The sequence below is a fragment of the Parasteatoda tepidariorum genome, chromosome 1 (genome assembly GCF_982258835.1).
Source record: "Parasteatoda tepidariorum strain Cologne lab strain chromosome 1, Ptep-v5.0, whole genome shotgun sequence".
NCBI classification, from domain to species: Eukaryota; Metazoa; Arthropoda; class Arachnida; order Araneae; family Theridiidae; genus Parasteatoda; species Parasteatoda tepidariorum.
This window is the reverse complement of record NC_141755.1, coordinates 33,109,564-33,128,092: the sequence shown is the minus strand read 5'-3', so window position 1 is coordinate 33,128,092 and position 18,529 is coordinate 33,109,564. Positions and strand designations below refer to the sequence as shown.

The following is an 18,529-nucleotide window of genomic DNA, read 5'->3' as shown; positions in this document are numbered from 1 at the left end:
TGATTGTGTTAAATTGTTAATTTATTTTTTAATTGTTTTATTGATAACTTCTCAAAATTTTTTAAGCAAAATTTATTTTATTTCTTTATATTTTCCTTTTTTTCCTTTTTCTGATACTTGGTATCGATTCCTTCTATCGACAACATCGGAAAAATAATTACTTTTTATATTATTACACAACAGTTTAAATATATCCACCTTATTACTGACGATGGATCTCTATATTTTGAACAGATTGCAGTACAATAAAAAGGCACATATAACTTGTTTGATTTGTTTGTTTATTTAGAATACTGAGCGAATATCAACGAACTGTTTTATTTACATTTATCACTTCTGCACACACCACTTTAATGAGAATATCAGCCACTCACTTCTTTGAGCGAAACTAGGCAATATATTACGTCTAGTTGCGGTCCACAAAGACCCTGAAAAAAGTAAAACAACGATTAGAGACTAATTAAAGAGTAAAGCTATTAAAAATGAATGGTTTTATTGTGTTAAAATCCTTACTTATTGCTATGTTAAATTTTTTAAATTCTTCTTACAATTAAGGATTACTTGTTTAAGTTAACTGCAATAAGCTATATTCATCTTCCGTGTGAAATGATTTGCTTAAACTGTTTCTTTTTCTAACTACAATTGCTTACATAATTATCGAAACTGGCAAATGAGATCTACTGAATCCCCAAGGCTGAACTTGATCGTAACCGTTGGTGTACAGGCTAAAACACTACCAACGGTGAAATATATAAATTTGATCGTACATATCAACTCGAAATTTCTATTTCTCTCCAGTAGGGGGCTTTGGTTCCCTTGTAAATGTTTACGTTAGTTAAGCAGTGTTATTACCTTGATTATTCACATTTAAAAAAATATATAGATATTTTTAAAGGCAGTTTGTACCTGTAAAAAGTTATCTTTGAAATGGTAAACTGCTTCGTTCCTTTTTGCACATCCTACTACTCTCGAACAAAAAAAGAGAATGAAAACGGCGGAAAACGTATCTCTCACCATGTATTCCCAGTAGATATTGAATTGCGTGAGTGTTGGGAAACTGAGAAATTGTCCAACAAACTCAAGATTGTTTGATATTTTTTCATAATTTACACTTATGTATCAAATTATATTTATAACGTATATAGTTTTATAATTTTCCTTATTTGTAGCTAAGTGATAGCAACAAATACGGAAACACATATAAGACAATTTTATTTAAATTACACAACCAATGCTTTTTCAGAATATAATATAATAATTAGTCTTTCTAATCCATAAAAAAGATTGGATGTTTTTTCAGAAAAAAGGGCTTATTTTAAATAATTAATAAAACTTCAGTTTTTAATCCACCAGAAAGTAAAACCGTTTTATTTACTTTTATTTTAATATCTTTTACTTTAACATCTTTCATTTATTTTTATTTTATCATTAATTTTAGAAATCTTCATTTTTATAATGAATCTTATTCAATTTTTAACAACTTGAAAATCAAAATTTTCAATTGTGTAAGTTTCCTTTCATTTAAAAAAAGGAAACTAGAACCCAAACAACAACAGTTTACATAGAGGACACTGCTAACTGTCCTGAAGCAATCATGCTCTCATGATAATCCATTTTGGAATATTGTTATTGTCCGAGTGTGCTCCGTAAGTTACAGATCTAGTTCAGCCTCTAAACCCAAAATCAAAATCAAATCGAATACATTATTTAAAATTGGGTACTTGCACTTCAAGAAGAAAATGATCACAGATCCCGGCACATAACGTCAGCGCCTCTTGATCGTTTATAAGCAAAATGGCGTATTAAAGTTGAGGTAAGTTTCTCCACATCAGTTAGAATGTTAATTAACGTGAAGTTAAATGAATAAAGCGCCGTATCGCACATCAAATTTGCTGAAATATAATTCTTTCTTGTCTACGTCTTTTACTTAACTTGGATTTTTTATTTGTTAGTATATTTCATTGTAAACGTGATACATTTTTGTTTTGTGCACCTGGCAACTTCGATGTATAATAAAGTTTGTTTATGTCCGACATGGCATCTTGCCTGTCTTTGTGTTAGGTAAGAATTATGTAGTGAAAGAATTGAAATATTTGAAACATTTGTGAAAGAATCATTGTGAAAGAATAAAGAGTGTGTCCTTTACGAAAATTGATATTTGACAATCTTGGCTTACACGAAATAGAAGGGAAAGAACAGTTTCTATCGTAAACAAATGCCACGCTTCAACAATCAGGATTGAGATGCCCACAATACGTCACTTGGTATCTAAGGTATCTAAGTATAATAAGCTTACGAATAAATCATAATTCAGTAATCGAAGTAATAGTATCGGTATATTGTTCCAACGGTATCGGTAGTATCAATACTTTTTTTGACACCTTTTCAATGCTAAGTATCGATTTGTTCTACAAAGCACTGCTATAAGTGTTTTAATAAATTTTATTAGCGAAAAATTTGTTTAAAGATTTTTATTAATATGAATTTTAATCGATTTATTTAAGTGGAATTCGATTTTGGGAAACATTTACAAATGTATATTCCTTCTAATGACTCTAAAAACAACGGTTTTAAAATCGATTACACTCTTATTTTACTATAAAGATTCATAGAAAGTGTTAGAATTAAGAATTGAAAAAAATTGATTTAGAAATAAGATAAAAATCACCATTAGTTATAAGGTGTGTACAACACTCATAAAATTCGAGGCGTTTACTTTTTAAACGTAAAATAAAATAATAAAAAAAAAAAAAATAAGCCAAACAAATTTTCAAATTTTCGATAATATTTATCAAATATTTCCTTTCAGCTGTGTTTTTTATTCATCATGCTCGTCACGTTATCGAATAATTAGGAAGCAAAAAAGGAACATATTTTCAATAATTGCACTAATAAGGGATTGTATACATATATATTGCTTAAAAAGTTTTTAAAAGCTAATTTTAAGTATTTTTTTTCTACGTATACAAAATCTTTATCCTTTTCTTTAATATCATTGTAAGTGAAAAATAGACAATTTATTTCTATCAATTGATTCTTCACTTTTTTTTCTCTCTCATCTACGCATTACCGAGTTACATAATTATTCAAATCAATTGAAGTTATTTGTCGGCGTTCATATTTTCAATTTTGAAAACATTATTACTTTTTAATTGCCCTTGAAACTAGTACCAGTTTATCTTACAACCAGTTTATCACTTATATTATAGTTAGTATGCTCTTTGGATCGTGAAATAATTTGAATTATTAAAACCACAAATTGAGGATGGATATATTTTAATTGAATAATGAAACATTAACAGAGCTTCCTGTTTTAGTAAGCTTTAGATAATGTTACAGCTAACAAAGTAAATTTAACGAAATAAATAAGGTAATCATTAAAATGTTAGGGCCCGGGATAGCCTGGTCGGTAGGGTGCTGGGCCTATGTTCGAGAGTTCGTGGATTCGAATCCCTCCGGCCGAAGAGTCCCCGTGTAGTAAAGTGACTGATGCCCGTTAAATCTGTCGAGTCGCAAAAGTCATCCATGTTCCCATAACAAATCAATACATCTGGGGGTACTGGATTGGAGATCGATCGTTCTTTGATTCAGGTCAAAATTTCGATTTGTGGATGAATGAATGTATGAATGGGTCTGCCCTATAAACGGGTGTGACGTATGGTGGGGCAGAAGTCGAATTTTTGGCCATAGATGGCGCCACTGGAAAATAAGAGCAATCGTACCCCATCTGCCTAAACAGGCATACGTCAACAACAACAACATTAAAATTTTAAAACGAAAATAATTTTGTATTTGAAGCTTTCTGACTTAATAAACTTTTTATCAGGCTTTATTAAATTTTTATTATAAATTTTATTAAACTGTGATTTAGTGATTAATGTGATCTTGCGTACAAATTAAAACGTTCCAATGTCTGTCAACGTTTATATTTTATAATATAATTGAATTTTTTGTTATAAGTTAATGTATCATGAACCACTCCGAAAATGAGCATTGGGAAATTTTCTATTTAAATATACTGAAAATTTATTTTTTTTTCGAATGTAAATCTTTTTACTTAAGCTGAGATGTTAAAATGAATTAACCTAAGAAAACTACCGTACTTTTAGATTAACCAGGTGCAGACGAAAAGTCGCCAAAAAATGTAGACCTCCATTAACTTTTTTTAAAATATTTTTTTATTTTATTTATTTTTTAATCTCATAAATTTCAAATAAAATAAAAAAACAAAGAAAAATAGTCAAATTTTCTTGCGTTCGCCTGTCTGAAAAGTACCGAATTTTTCATAAAAATCAGAATGGAAATTTAGAAAGTTTACTTTGTGTTGTGGGCTTGTAATGTAAGCAAAGAACATTTAAAATATTCGGCGTGATAAAAGAAGGAGAATATTGATGATACCGGCAATTATCAAAGATAGTAGGAAACATTACAAGCAGCGACCACTGTGCAGACGTAAAATATCCTCAGTGGTAGATGGATCATAAGTTAGAATCCCTTTGACGTGAGGCTAACAATAGAAAGTTTTCGTGGTTTTTCTCTCCATGTGACGCAAATGCTGGTTAGTTTTTTTTAAAAAAAAGGCGTTCACGAAGGTTAGTTTGTCCCAATGCTCGATCCAGGTATTCTCTTGTCTTCTATGGGTGATTTTGAAAAATATAAGGCTACAGAGTTGAACATCGGTAGTCGTAAACGCAGAATTGGGCCGACTGTTAAGCGCTGGTTAGCACATTAACAAATTTCAAGCAAAGACTTCATATGAGTCTAATAGTTTGTGGTGCTTTAAAAAAACATAGGAACCTTTGCTTCTCAGTCATCTTGAAATTCATACTTTCTAGAATATTTTGAACTATTTTAAAAAATCTCAGAAAGCTAGTAACTACGGTATGAAGTTTCAAATACTTATTTGAAACAAAATATTTGTTAAATGGGCTACATTCGATCAATTTTTTTTTCGGATTTTACGAAAAGAAATAATTATTTTTACGATAAAAATCAAATTAATTTTATTTAAATGCTTCCTAATTATCTTCTGCAGACTATTTAAAATCATCTTTAGGACTTTTATTCATTTTATTATTACACAGACAAATAAGGGGATGCCTCCCTCAATAAGTGGTCTCGTCAAACGTTTTGTGGCATGGGGGTAGCCAATTCAAATCTCATCATAACACTTGATGTATATTTTACTTTATTGTTTTTCGTTCGGCGTTGAACAGTTGACTCAATTCTGAGTTTAGGACTTTCAATATTCACCTCCATAGCCTCGTAATTTTGAATGCATTTTAAAAAAACTTCCTGAACCAAGTATTGGGGTTCAAACTAGTCTCCGTGGAAGATTTTTTGATGGAACTAACCTGCATTTGCGTTACACAGAAAGGAAAATGTGAAAACCTCCCATGGTTAGTCTGATGGCAAGAGAATTCTAACCAATAATCCGACAACCTCTGACATCTCCTCTGCAGAGGATCGAAATTATGAAGGCATATCTTCGGATCATCCTCAGGGATGTTTCCCAGACAGTCGCCAATGGCCCATTGTGCAGCTCTAGTGCGACTACAACAACATCCAACAACCACTGATGATGTTTAAAGTCGGGAATGTGGTCGATGCGAGCCATGAGCAGAATCAGTATCAACCAGACACCGCTGTGATTTGAACCTGACGCGCACCTCATTGGGAAGCGAACACTCTATCCCTTGAGCCACCGCGACTCTTGGATGTATCTTTATGACGATTTTCCCTAATTTGTGCTGTATATTCTTGTCGCAAAACTTCAAATTAATTTACTTTTTGACTTTAAGCCTTTCGATTTAACTTGACAAGGCCTCATAAGCCGTCTTTGTAAAAACTTAGGCCTATATGAAAGTGCAACAGTAAATAAATACTTTAATGTGTATGCTTGTGTACTCATTACAAAGTACGCGTGTAAACTTTTTTCAAGTTGAAGACTCGTCCAGAGAGGCTCCTTATTTCCGTTGTAAAAGAGAGTTTTCTAGTTTGAAATTTTTTCTTGTGGTAAATGGGTTTAAAGATTTATGAATCCTCCTTAAATTTAACAAATGACTAGCATTGTTTATTTTTTATTATGAGTAGAGGACTAACATTTTGCTTGAATATTAATTAATTTTTAACAAATTTAAATTTTTTCATTGCAATTTTGCTCAAAACACTGTTTTTAACCTTTATCATCGCGAAGATCGAGATAACTTCCAGAAATATTCGCACAATAGAAATATTCATCTTCCAGAAATATTCGCAGTTCGCTAGAAACAAAATAACTCGTCTTCTACATATAGATTTTCAACGTCATATTACCATTACCAGTAACTTATTTACTAACTTTTAGTATGGATTATTATTTTCATTTTATTAATTTTATGCTGGTAGCGCTTCGTGTTCCCGTGCCACAGGTCCTGGGTTCGATCCTCGGACCGGGCAAGGTTGACTCAGCCTTCAGTGGGTCGATAAATGAGTACCAAGCAAGCTTGGGAACTAAACACTGGGGGTTTCGCGTTCGGCTGACCACCTAACCGGAACATCTGCTCCTGCACCCCAGAGCCCAAGGTCAAGAAAGCTGAGATGGGCACAGTAGGCCTTGGCTCTCTATGGGCTATCGAGCCACTGAGTTTAGTAGTTTAATTTTGTGCATGTAAGCACAAGTGAGAATTCTTATTGAGTGCAATTGATTATTATTTTTTAAAGTTAAATAAGCAAGCTTTAAAGGAATTGGGGTTTTGTTTTAATTTTAGAGTAGAAGGTGAGACAAATGAAGATGAAAGTTTTACATGCACTCTGATTCAATTTTACAACGTGCAAAAAATTCATCGTGCAATAATATTTGTATTAATTGTTCTTATCTTCTGTTACCGCTAATACCATGAGCATTCTACCATAGCTTACTAGATGCTATCACAACTCTCAGCTGGGATTTTGTTTGAATAAAAGATTCTACTTGAACGTCCGATTTTGATCCAAGTGTTTTGATCAATTCATCAGCTTCGGTTTTGTATGCATTCCATATTTTTAGAAACGCCTGCATTGGATTTAATACAAACTCGTATAGTTTAATAAAGCCGCTTATGAAAGATTCATGTTTTTCAGTACAAAGGAAAGTATGTGTCTGCTTATTTGCATTAAGACATATGATAAAATGAACCTTTTAAAATATTTTTATAAGTTATAAATGAAATATAATGATCAAAGCTGAATAAAGGAGATAATATAAACATTTTAAGTACTATGTTTTTCGTCATATTGCCTTATCGTCTTCCTGCTATTGAGAAATGATATAAAATCCGTTTTAATTTTTTTCTGCATGAGCTTATAATCATACATTTAAATATAATTATGTCATAACAATTGAACTCGTAAGATGTCTCATAATAGGATTTGGAAGCTAATAATTTGAACAATAATTTGATTCAATTTTGAAGCTAATAATTTGAACAACGTGGAACTCATATTCAGTTATTGGGAAAATCATATCTAGGGGCAAATATGGCTCACTTTTAAAATTTTTTTTGTCATTGAAACTTTTTAAAAAAATAATTAAAAATTAAATAAGTTAAACAATATACATTGACCTCATATATGTCTCATAATAACTCCAGTAGTTGGGAGCTAATAGGAGGCATTATTTAAAATGTTTTGAGGAACTTATTTCAAGATAATGATATTTTCAAGTTGGCATTTTTGGTGACTCATATTTAGTCTCCATAGTTGGGAGCTAATACATAACAATTTATTTTTTAAATTTTCTTTTTAGGACATTAATGTTTTCTTCATCATTAACGTCATTTAGACACACATTGTTCGAATTTTCATTCTAAAATTACGTTAAAATAACAGACAGCAGCAGTCTATCTATCCAATTAATCGTAAAGTTTACGGTAAAGACCAATTTTTTACCTTTAAGGATTTGAAACCGTTTACAACTAGTATGGTTAAAAAACAATGAATACTAAAACTACGTGGTTTTTTCACCATTTAAAACTAGCATGGTATCCAAACCATAAGAAAAGAATTCAACTGGACTTTTGAGATGAGCTTTTTGTTAGGTAATGGACTATGGAGTTAAGTTGTGCTTTATCAAATGAACTTTGGAATGCGGTTTCATTAATTTATTTGGTTATTTCACCAATCGCAAAAGATGGGACATACTGGTATTTTTGTGTTAAACAGTCTTATGGTGCTGCCATAAATGCGTGAATGAGAGTATCATATCTTAATAGACCAGGGTCACAAATTGTACACTGGAAACTATTCATGTGTTGAAGGAAAAGGAGGAAATATTGTGGTGCCAACGTCGGGACTCAGACCCCTGCTCTGTCGTCATAAGATTGACAGATTAGTTCTCTCAGCTATAATGTGTAACCGGCTGCAAGAAACTAAGTGGCTTCATTTACAAAAAAGGAGTTGAAGAAGATTAATAAAAAATGATTCGAAAAGTAGAGCTAAGTTTTTAACACTTAATTGCTAGCTCTTTAGTCAATTCATTAGGTTTTCTTTAATTTAAATTATCAGATCTTTTTAAATTGCAATAATTCGCGAAAAAAACGAGAATACTGTCAATAGCACTAGAGCTATATAGCTTTCTCATAGCAAGTGTGAAGCTAAAAAGAAGGAAGCATATCATTATTTTTTTATTTCAATGTGATGCAGCATTCCCCCCCAATTTTCATTATATTTTTCGATTTCTTGATACACTTGCAATCATTTCTTGTAAATATTTTGAGTAATTTCTAATACCCCAAAAATATATATATATAATTTTACATGATTTAATATTATTGCTTGATATATTAGATTAATGTTTAAATACGTTTTTTATATCATATATTTCAGAATTGATAAATCAATAAAAATATTGTACATAGTTGTTATGAAACAACATTGGATGTTTCTAATTTTATTGCTGAAAAATAACTCAATCAAATTGCAATAAATTTTAGTCATTTATTCCATACCTTTGAGAAATAAAATTTTTACATTAAAAAATTATTCTTACGAAAATGCAAATTAGAAAAAATAAAGGAATTCTTTAAATTTGAAAATAAATGGCAAGTTTTGTAGCATTGCAACTTTAGTTTAAAGGATTCCGAGAACGATTTTGAATTATTTTGTCCTAAGCTTTTAAGGGAACATTTGACATTGGAATACAAATTTCTGATATAGATAAATAATTAACAAATTTAAAAAGCCTTAATTAGTGTAAGTAATTTCATTAAGAAAAAATATTAACATCAAAATAATTTACTGAAATAAATTTTGACTAAATGTTTGTTAAAATTTTAAAGTTTAAAAATGTACCTTGCTTCTCTATTTTGGTCTTTTTCTTCAGAAAATTTCCATACTAAACTATTAAATTTAAGTACCCCAACTCCAACGACATTTTTCTCAACTTTTTTTCGAAATGCGTTTTAAAAATAATTCAAATCTTAAACTTTTTAAATCTTTTAAAACTATAAAGAATATTGTATAGTTTATACATATTAAAAAAAATTTAAATTCTTGAATAATTTTTAAGTGTAGTTGAAAAATGATCCAATATATTACTGTGTCACTAATCTTAATGTTACTGAAGCTTTAAATTTTCCTTCATTACCTTTGTAAGTACAAAATACGAATTGACCAGAGAAGGGAACTCGTTTCGAATTCGAATGTGGCACGACAGCCTTCTTTCTCCGCCAAAATCGCTAAATGAGCACGTGACAGGAGAAACTTTAATGTTTCGATAGAAGATAGACAAGGGAATGTTGCAGCAGACATGTTCTTCTTCTATTTCAGCTCTATGGAAGGACAAAAATACTGATTGTAGTATTCTTTTCCTTATTTTAGTTTATCAGTTATAAAACCAGTTAATAACAGCAAGAGATTAAATGTTTGTCTCATATCAATTAAGAATAACATCATATAAAAATGTAAATCAAGTCAATGACAGATAATTTTAAGAGCTTCATTCTAAACAATGAACTTACGAGAGAATGATGTAACCTTATTCATAATTAACTTTGTCAAGAGTTGTTAATAAATTTCATTCAATATTTCTGAACTTTCCTGAATTTCTGAGAATTTTCTCCAAGGATAACGAACAAGATTGCAAAAGGTCATATAATTTAAATAAATTTTCAAAAGAACTAAAAATACCAGGATATAATGTTAAAAACTTAAAAAAATAATGCTGTAACAATAAGGAAAGATTACGCATTTCTAGCTGAAAAATTGAAGGTTAATGCTTGGAAAAATGGTGATTTCTTTAATTTTAATTGAAGTAAGTTCTTTTTTAATTATGTTTTAGTAATGCTCTTTCTTAAGAAAGATTTAATAATAAGAATGCAAAGCTAATCGTGCAAATATGTTTTCGCAAAAGATCATATTTATGCACTTGTTTTGCAATTAGTTTTAAAAAGTTAATTAATGTAATTAGTCTAAAATTATTACATGCAATTTAGTCAAACAAATAATAAATTAAGTACTTTTGTTTCTGTTCTCTAAATGTATCAAAATGATCATAGGTTTCTAGAACATAAACTTTTGTTAAATATCTTAAGTACGTGTCGACTGTTTTAAAAAGGTTTGTAAAGAAAACACTGCGACGAAAAATTTCAAATTTTTATCTAAATTTTAAAAAAGAAAAAAAAGCATGATTTAATACATTGAAGTGTAATTTCTTTTTAAAAGTAGCAATTGAAAATCGCTACTTTATTTTTAACACAGCATTATTATGTTAGTATAGAAAAATAAAATTTGAAAATCAATTATTTAAACCTTTTTTTAATTGTTTTCATCTGATAATTTAAGAGTTCCAGTTGAAAATAATTAACATATTTAACACTAAACGGACCAATACTTTATAATACAATAAAATATAACATACAATAACCGTTTTTTTACTGGTTGTTTAGAGTTAAAAGATCGTATGGTTAATGCTATTATCCTGCTAAAAGAAACTCCGAAGCTCAGAAGTAGGCTATGCAGATTATCACAGCATAAGCAGATTATTTTTCAACCCAGTTATTTTAAGAAAAGAACTTAAGAAGCAAACGAAAAATAATTAAAAAAAGTTATAATTTTTTTTGGAGTAATTTAAAAAATTTCTGGTGATTTGGTATGATGACTTAAGTTAGCTTAAGTTTAAACTTTTCAAAAATAGTCACCATCTGACTATACCTTTGAATTTATGAAGATTGTGTTTCAGATTTTCTCCATAAATTCTTTAATGAGGTTTATTACAATTAAAATAAGCATTTACCCTTTTAATACAACAATAATCACTATTATTTCTATAGAATAAATATAAGTCAAAACGTCAACTATATTTTGGACTTAAAGCTATTTAGAGTTGTAAGCGCTTTATAACATTGTTATTCCACACGCTTTGGTACTTAAACTCTTCAATTTAAATTAGAGGTTGAAATTTACGTAAATTAATTATATCAAAGACTTATTTGAAACAAATATTGATCATTCCATCTCAACCTTAAGTTGCGCTTGAAAATTTAGCTTTACAACATAAAAAAATTACATTGCCAAGTGTTATTACTATTGCTTGTCAAATGTTCATTTTTAGCATTGAATATTATTTCTTTCTTAGGATCGCATAGGCAATGAAAAGTAATGAATAAAGCGAATATTACCTTGATTTGAAGGGTTGTCGGTGGAGGAGCCAATTATGGATAAATGTAATACTTTTTTTTAGTAATCATGAAAAGTTATTAAAAATTATTTTTTACGTGGAATTTTCTTTGAAAGATGTGTGTAAAAATTCTTACATAGCTTAAATTTCATTAAATGAAATGAAATATGCTAATCAAAGGGCTCAAATTTTTGTCTGATACGAACACAACCAATTAATGAACTAAACTGATGTTTCACCAAAAACTTGACCAAATCAATGGAATCCTTTTTTTTCCAGATTGCTACAACCAGTGGCGTTTATAACATTCCCACAACCTTGGCGGTAGGAGGTGAGCACGAAGTTTGAGGGCGCACTGGTCAGAAAAAAAATAAAACTTTGAGTTAAAATCAAATTATTTTTTAGTTATAAAATATTTTTAGTTTAATTTATAAATAATAACAACCTTTAACTAACCTTTGAATATAATTACTACAACATAGTAAGTTGTTTTCTATTACTAAAAAACTCCTTTCAATATTTTAAATGTATACAGTGTCTCAATTTAGTCCCTTAAATAAATCTATTCATCGCAATTGCTATTTTCCTTTTCTTAAACTAAAATTAAATTAATGATTACAAATATTCTAATACCTCTTCACCACAGTGCTTTTGTATCATATTACAATTTTAAATTTTTTTATGGTAAGTCTAAGATAAGGCGCTCTTGTAAATCTTGTGCGGGTGCACCTAAGTCTATGCACGCTACTGTCTACAACTTCAATATTTGGAGAAGGAGAATTCCAAACACGCGAAAAAAAGTAAGTTTATGGAAGCGTTAGATTACTGTAACGGTTTAACAAAGGGATCGTCAGTTCATTCGCGATTGACCGATATCATAGAACTTGAGTTATTCTAACCAAACGAAAGTGAAAGGTAAAAAAGTTGATGGTTCGCATTTAAAGCAAGAAGGTCGCATGTCTCGATTTCGACACCTTCAGTCTATTGACCTCCAGAGCGTCTCATATATATAAAGCTCAACAATTAGGCAGTTCACATAGCACAGAAGGTCGTATTTGGCAAGAACTTAAAGCATTATAGTAGTAGATACCTTGTGGCCCCTCTTCTTTTCCTTGGGGGTAGATCTTCTGTTTTAGGCATTCTGTGGTTTTAGTCTAATGACGTCGTCGAATGTTGCCTAACAGGACACTGAACCGCGCTGGGAATAACCCGACCAATATAATTTATATGAAAGTGAAATCAGAATTATTACATTTCTATGAAATAATAATAACCTAGTGTTATGAATTCATGCCATGCTTTATAGTTGTGAAATTGGAGGCCCAGCATATAATTAGCTTTGATAGTAAAAACGTTATGAAAAATACATTGAAACTCATATAATACTAATGGGAATCACAAAATTTGATATGGAATTTTTAAGCCAGTTTGAATTTTGTTTATAGCAGTTGACAACTAGTTATGGAATTTCTGATTCAAGAACACAGCATCCTGATAGTTTTAAATAAAGTATTTTACAAATGAGAAATAAAAGGTAAGAGTTTTGATTATAACAACGTCAAGAAATATTTATTAAATACTAATAGGAATCGCAGAATTCATCATGGAATATTTTTTATGATTAGTTTGGTATTCATTTACTCGAATGTGTCCACAATTGTAGAATTTTTGAAACAAGAAAAGAGGACATGCCTTTGCTTTCAATAAAAGTACTTTAGAAATAACCTAAAAACGTATGCATATAGATTAAAGAAATGACATAAAATATTTATTCTTAGGTAGTTTATAAAATACTGCTAATATTCATGTAATTATTACTAATGCTGCTAGCCAATGCCAGCATGCTTGCTTGATGAAACTAAGCGAATTGAAGGCAGAGAGTGTGTTTCTTGTTTTTTAGTGGCTCCATTTGCTTATACTGCATTTGGATTTCTCATTTAATTTTGGGTTGTTTTATTTAGTTTTGTAATGCCGGCAATTAAAATCGAAAAGATCAATGTAAATACAAATATTATTTTCTTTTGCCTGTTCTAAGCTATCTCATTATAAAATATGCCAGAATCTAAGGAATTGCAAGCTACGTTTTGTCTAAATTATCTTAATTAAATATTGCCAGAAACATGGTTCAGAATATAAAGTCTGTAAAATTTAAATTTTTCTGTACCTATACTATATTGAAATAAATAATGTTTATGCGTTTGTGAAATATTTGATAGTTAGATATGCGTTCTTTTACTTTAAGATATTCATTTTACCATCAATAAGTTTCCTATATAAATTTTAAAAGAAAAACTTAAATTCAAAAACGAATTTTGAATCACCTCTGAATTTGGAACGTGAAATTTGAAATAGGGGTAGGTGGAATAATTTTACACTTTTCTTTATAGAAAACCTTTCTGACGAAAAAATAAGCATTTGAATAGTATACTTTTTTAACCTCATCTTTTAGGATGATACAAATTATTAAGCCCTGATAAAAAAAATAAGGTGTTTCTGGAGTATACATGAGGTTGATTTTGTGATGGAAATGAGGCTGAATATGAATGATATTGATGAGGTTATTTTTGGTGCAAAATATGACCTCATTTTTAACCTCTGGAGTATTTCTTTACACGTGTCAGACGTTTAACCTCCAATGAACTTGGTCGATTTTCCGGTCAGATGTCAGCCTCTAGTGCGTTTTTTTTATTTTTTTACAATCTAAGATATTTTATTCCGCACTTTAAAGGTTATAAATAAACAACCTTGCATGCATTTTTACACCTTATAAACAACCTTCTTAAATGTGTGATGAAACACCTCTGGTTGGATACCTCAAAACAAGCTCAAGTATTATTACGATAAATTTTCACAACTCCTTCAACACCCCAATGGTTTTAGTTGGAATCAGGTGAAATTATTCAAATCTCAAATATACTTATTTCCTTGATGTGTAGAAAAAAACCCTGTACACTTCAAAAACAACCGCACTAAACTGGTTGATCTAAGGTAGATTTTCATTAACCTCAAAACAACCTCAAATATGAATAAAACTTCCTACACCTTTATTAAAAAACTTTGGAAGGTAGATTTTTTAGGGTTGTTCTTGAAACCAATTTCAAATAAACCTCAAATCAAACTTAACATTTCACACAACCTCAAATAAACCTTAAAGTTTTGTAAGTTCTGCGTTATAAGTTGCTAAGTAATTGAAGAAATAAAAAAGGAAGAATTACATTTCCCCATAGATGGGTGTAAATGTAACATAATGTAGAGGAGAATGACCAAAATTGAAACAATGGAGGTTTTGCTTAAATTAAAACCTAGGTGTACTTATACTGGCACGCCATGAATAAAACATTGATTTTGTAAAATATAAGTGAAAGAATAAATGGGATTTTACTAACTATACATAAACCATCTAAAGTAACTGTCTTCGCTTTCACAGTTGAATAAAATACAGGATATCCTAAAATAGCGAAAAATTCCACGTAGGTTTCGACCTCATCCTGGAAAAGGAAAACAAAAACATATTACAAACTTGTTAGCCACAAAATATTTTTGTGACAACTATGGCAAGAGTTGTTCGAAATGCCACCCGCTGATATCATCGCGCTGTCTATATCGATTGAAAACAATTCTTGGTAGCGCTGGAAGATGAAAGGTGTGTTTTTGATGTCAGCCGAAGCGACAGCAATGAGGTGCCCCAGGGCGTCTCTAGGCGTCGCATAAGCAACATGACTTCATGTGAAAGATTCACAAGGATTTTGATCCAGTGAAAGCAGAGGCCATGAAACGTATCTCGCTCTTGCGTTTTTTTGTTGTTGCGATTTTCATCCTACCAACATGGTTTACGATCCAAGTTCTTTATAAAGCTCTAATCCACTTGATGCCTTTTATCATCCCTCTAAATTTAACAGTCGAATTTCGTTATCCTGCAAACGTTATTGATTTGAGATTCGCTAAATAGGCTTCTATACCTATCTTTTGCATTCAACAACCTCAACGACTTTCCTTTGACTTTTCTGCTCTTGTGGCTTTCACAGCACACAAAACATATGTACTGGTCGTCAAACAATACATCGGAATCATTTTTAATCTTCAGAATTAATTTTCTTGCTTTTGCATAACATCCTCTAATTTGTCCTGCATTTTTCTTTCGGTTGTGTTTTAGCCCTGAAAAGCTGTATCGCTGTATCTTTTTAGAGAGTCGGATAAGATGACATCCTTTTTTCACATTTCATTGTTAAGAAGTCTGTCGTTGAATAATAGCATTAATAATAAATTAGATATGGAGGATATAATAGTACATAATTGGTTTCTGTAACACCCCCCCCCCCACTCTTCCCACTCTGGTTCCCACTCTTACCTACTGTTCAATCTAAATTTCAAAATCTACCTAATTTATAGCTGAGTTTGTTTCACCTTTTTGTTCCTCACGCAGGAAAATTTTCATTCAAAAATTTGTAATAAAGTACGTTTAAGCATTCATGCTTATGAATGCTAACTCGCTTGGTGTTTCCTTTCTTTGCTGCCTTTGCGAAAAATAAATTTCATCGGTTATTTATCAATCTGCTAGATCCACTGCGACGTAATCATGATGCTTTTATTAAAGTTTCTTTTTGCCCAAACGGGCGCAGCGCCATCTTCCTATTTTAAAAGGAAAATGTTAGTCCATTCAGTATATTGAGTAATTTAGTGTTTCTGTCTGTTTTGTTTTGATATAGTTTTTGCACCATTAATACACATGGACAGATAATACTCCTTTGTGATTTATGGCTTTTATATCAATGCTATCAAAAAAACTAAAAGATTGTCGTTCAATGACATTTGACAGGGAATGTTATCGCATTTAACACATATTCGATTGAATTTTCGAACGATTAATTCTTTAAAAAAAAATTTATATTTAACAAATCTTAATAATCCGAGAATAACGCTGAAAGGTCGCAAAGGGCTTGACAAATTATTTTTAAGATCAGTAACGTTTTAAAAAACTATCAAAATCAAGCCCTTGAGAGAGACGGTTAAAACATGGAGAGACAGTTGTTAAATTTAACTTGTGTAATTAACAAATGAAAGAAAAAATATTTTAATACACTTAACAGCTTAAAAAATAACTTCGTCCATTTTTTCAAATTTTTTTTTGCAATTACTTTTAGAAAATCACTTAATCCGCGCTTTGATTTTTATTATTTTTACTACACGACAAAATTATATACACAGACTAGTGATTTTAAAGAAATAAAATACACAATTGACATTTTCTAAATGAAAACAGCGAGTTACTTTAGTTTTCGGTAGCATCATGTAAACAGAGCACAACATGAATGAAAAAAAAAACACAATTACAGGAAAAATTCAAGGTCTGCTCGTTTATAAAATTGAGACAATCACGTGACGCATTAGCAAAACAAATTTATCCGAATTCAGCTATGCCTTAACTGTTGAGTATTAGGGCTTTTTCTTTCTTATTATTTTATAAGGCAATCTCTCCGTAATTATTTCAAAATATTTTCCACTTCCCGGAAAGTAAACATGCTTATTATTCCACAAGAGTGTTCAGCATAATCTGCAAACACAAATTTGTTATTTCTTAGAATGCGTTAGTTTGAAAGCTGTTAATTGAAAATCAATAAACATTTCACGCTGCTGTTCATTTTAGATTCAGTTTGAACCCATAACCATAGAAAAAATACAGTGTTATTTGTTTTTGAACTTCATGAAATAGTGATTTTTGTTTTTTTGTAGTAGCAGCATGCGTCCAGTTTATTTCCACACTGTTTGATTCTTCATTCTAAAATAGAATGAAAATTCATAATTACATACAGAATTACATTCAAATAGAATGAAATTTCGTTATAATAGAAATTTCTTTATAAATAAATAGAATAAAATTTCATTCTAAAATAGAAAGATAATTCATACTAGAATGAAATTTCTTTATAATAGAAATTTTTTTATAAATAAATGGAATGAAATTTCTTTCTAAAATAGAATGAAAATTCATAATAGAATGAAATTTCTTCATAATAGAAATTTCTTTATAAATAAATGGAATGAAATTTCATTCTAAAATAGAATGAAAATTCATAATGGAATGAAATTTCTTTATAATAGAAATTTCTTTATAAATAAATAGAATGAAATTTCATTCCAAATAGAATGAAAATTCATAATAGAATGACATTTTTTTTATAATAGAAATTTCTTTATAAATAAATAGAATGAAATTTCATTCTGAAATAGAATGAAAATTCAAACAGTGTAATAATAAAGACCGGCACCAGTCTGCCCATCCAATCAACCGTAAAGTTTACGGTAAAGAACATTTTTTACCATTGCGGTTTTGAAACAGTTTACCACTAGTATGGTTAAAAAAACCTTGAATACAAAACTAAACAGTTTTTCAACCATTTACAACTAACAAGGCTTCAAAATCGTAAGAAAAAAAATGGCTTTATGGTGCTGCCATCTATGCGTGAATGAGAGAATCGTGTTCTAATAGTCCAGAATTTGGGAGTGCAGGGCACTCTTCATATATAGAAGGGAGTAGTGAAATATTGTGGTGTCAACACTGGGACTCGAACCCCGGGTCTCGGACATGAGATAGACAGTCTAGCCTTTTCGACTTTAACATGCACACAGATGTAACCACTTAAGGAACTAAGTGGCTTCATTAAGAAGGCCTAACTGGTGAAATAAAATTATGGCTGTTTAACCATATTAGGTGAAAGCAGCTAATAAACTGTTTTTCGTAGAGTTAAAATACCATATTTGGTTATTTGACTGCTTTTTTTGAGTATTGTAAGATAACAATTAAATAAATTGTTAGTTGACCATTTTCTCCGAAAAATTTCTAACAGTGCACCTTTTTGGTTCCAATATTTTTTTAATCAAATTAATTTAAAATTG

At 30.2% G+C, this 18,529-nt stretch overlaps 1 long non-coding RNA gene across 1 annotated transcript; it reads right to left on the bottom strand.

The window, feature by feature from the left end:
* Positions 1-260: 260 nt before the first annotated feature.
* Positions 261-17,474, bottom strand: LOC139425385 (uncharacterized). The gene is made up of 3 exons (XR_011636626.2): positions 15,022-17,474; positions 9,605-9,788; positions 261-428 (listed from the first exon to the last, which is right to left on the bottom strand). It is a non-coding gene; the product is annotated as an uncharacterized LOC139425385 (long non-coding RNA).
* Positions 17,475-18,529: the final 1,055 nt, after the last annotated feature.